Raw genomic sequence first — 2728 nt, 5'->3', positions numbered from 1 at the left:
TTTTTTTTTCTTTTTTTTTAGGACAGAGTCTTGCTCTGTCACCCAGGCTGGAGTGCAGTGGCATCATCATAGCTCACAGCAACTTCAAACTCCTGGGCTCAAGTGTCCTCCCAAGTAGCTGGGACCACAGGTGCACACCACCATACCCGGCTAATTTTTTCTATTTTTAGTAGAGACGGGGTCTCGCTCTTGCTCAGGCTGGTCTTGAACTCCTGAGCAAGAGAGATCCTCCTGCCTCTGCCTCCCTGAGTGCTAGGATTATAGGCGTGAGCCACCGTGCCCAGCCTCCATGCTATATTTGTGCTTGCTGTAATATTCGAATCCCCAAACATAAATGAATCCTTCCAAATATCCAAATAAAACCTATTGATTTATTTTAATTGCTGTACAAATATGAGTTAATTAATTTTCAGTAAAACTAATTTTTTTTCCATTTGAAATGCAGTTTCTTCCATCTCGTGGCTTCTCACAGCCCTGGGGTTATATAGATTCAAGTTTGAGAAGCTGCAGCCTGAAGTCGGGGTAGAATTTCACACCCAGCTGCAAGTGGGGAAGCCAGAGCCAGTTCTGTTGAGAGGCATCACCCCAGAAATCACCCCGTGCTGGCAACCACAGACCACATCCTTACAAAGTCATTTCTGATCTGAGCTTTAGGCTGTACATCAAGTTCATTGAGAAAGGAGTTGGGGCAGCATGTCATGAGATCGAACTATCCAGCCCATCCCTGGCCTCAGTCCTTGGTCGGCCCATCCTTACCCCATGCTCCAGTGGACACAGAGAGCCAGGTCCCAGCCAGATGCCCACTGCTCCCCAGTGCTCTCTTTGCCCTGGGCTGGCCGGCCAGGGTCTTAGCCAGGGGTGGGGGACCTGTGGCCTTCTAGGTCCTTAATTGCAGCCTTTTGACTGAATCCAAATTTTACTGAATGAATCCTTTTATTTTTATTAATACATTTTTGTTCATCTTTGATATAGTTATTTTATTTTTAAAATGAATGTGTTTAAAATACCAAAGACTAAAATAAGTTTCAACAAAATAATCCTCCCAGATTGACCAGCACAGTTAGAACATTAGTAAGCCATAAGGGCTAAACTGATGGCTGCTACACTCATGATTTAGTTCTAACTTCCCCGGCCTGACTGGCGCCACTACCGCATGAGGCTGGTTGGCGAGAGTTTATGGGGGTCAAGTACGCCCGTCTGTCATCAGCTTTTGACAACAGTTCACTGTGTTTCCGTCTGAAGTGGAATTTGTGAATAGTTGCACAGCTTGACAGTATTTTTTAATTCTGTCTGCTTAATAGCTCATCCTATCAAAGAAGACCAAAAGAACACTGAAGGAAGAAAACAGATTTTTTTTTTTTTTTTTTGAGACAGAGTCTCACTGTGTTGCCCGGGCTAGAGTGCCGTGGAGTCAGCCTAGCTCACAGCAACCTCAAACTCCTGGGCTCAAGTGATCCTCCTGCCTCAGCCTCCCGAGTAGCTGGGACTACAGGCATGTGCCACCGTGCCTGGCTAATTTTTTCTATATATTTTTAGTTGTCCGATTAATTTCTTTCTAATTTTAGTAGAGACGGGGTCTCGCTCTTGCTCAGGCTGGTTTCGAACTCCTGAGCTCAAACAATCCCCCACCTCGGCCTCCCAGAGTGCTAGGATTACAGGCATGAGCCACCGCGCCCGGCCTGAAAACAGATTTTTTAATGAGGATTGGGAATTGCAATTTTATCTTGTTTCTGCTAAAGATAAGATGATTTGCTTGCTTTGTGATACTGTAATATCAACATTAAAGAAATTCAATGCTCGTCAGCATTATAACACTCACAAGGATCACAAATATTTAAATTCGAGGGAGAGATGCAAAAGGTTGTACTGTAGAAATGAAAAGATGAAAAGCAAAAGCAAAGACAGATTTTTCAAGCAGCAATAAGACACCTGGAAAAAACGCCACTGAAGCCACTTATAAAGTACCTTATATACTTGGGAAAAAAAGGGAAGCCATTCGGTGATGTAGAAATTGTGAAAGAATGCATTGTCCACGTTGCAGGATGCTTACACCTTGATAGTGTTTCAAAGTACAAACAACTGCCTCTTTAAGGAGAACCATAACTGATAGGCAGCATGAATTAGCCTTCAACTTAACAGGACAACTTCATTCAATACTTTAAAAGGAAAATATATATTATCCAATCACTTTGGTTGAATCAACTGATACTACTGACTTGGCACAGGTTTTACACTTCATTTGGGTCATAATAGAAGATTTTTTGCTATGAGGAGTTACTACTTATTTTGGGCACTCTTGTGAACAGAACAGGGGGAATGGATATCTTCAACAACTTTCGAGATAAATGTCTTGAAGTTGGACTGAATTTGGTAAATTTGGTGAGTGTATATACAGACGGTGCACCTTCCATGACAGGAAAACATGAAGGGTTTATTGCGCAGATAAAAAAATTATGAACAGATCTAACAGATCCAGATGCTCTCATTTCTTTTTTTTTTTTTTTTTTTTGAGACAGAGTCTCACTCTGTTGCCCGTAGTAGAATGCTGTGGCGTCAGCCTAGCTCACAGCAACCTCAAACTCCTGGGTTCGAGCAATCCTTCTGCCTCAGCCTCCTGAGTAGGTGGGACTACAGACATGCGCCACCATGCCCGGCTAATTTTTTCTATATGTATTTTTAGTTTTCCAGATCATTTCTTTCTATTTTTTAGTAGAGACGGGGTCTCGCT

This window comes from Propithecus coquereli, unplaced genomic scaffold, assembly GCF_000956105.1.
Source record: "Propithecus coquereli isolate 6110/MARCELLA unplaced genomic scaffold, Pcoq_1.0 Scaffold528, whole genome shotgun sequence".
In the NCBI taxonomy this organism is placed as follows: domain Eukaryota; kingdom Metazoa; phylum Chordata; class Mammalia; order Primates; family Indriidae; genus Propithecus; species Propithecus coquereli.
Note: the sequence above shows the minus strand (reverse complement) of the source record.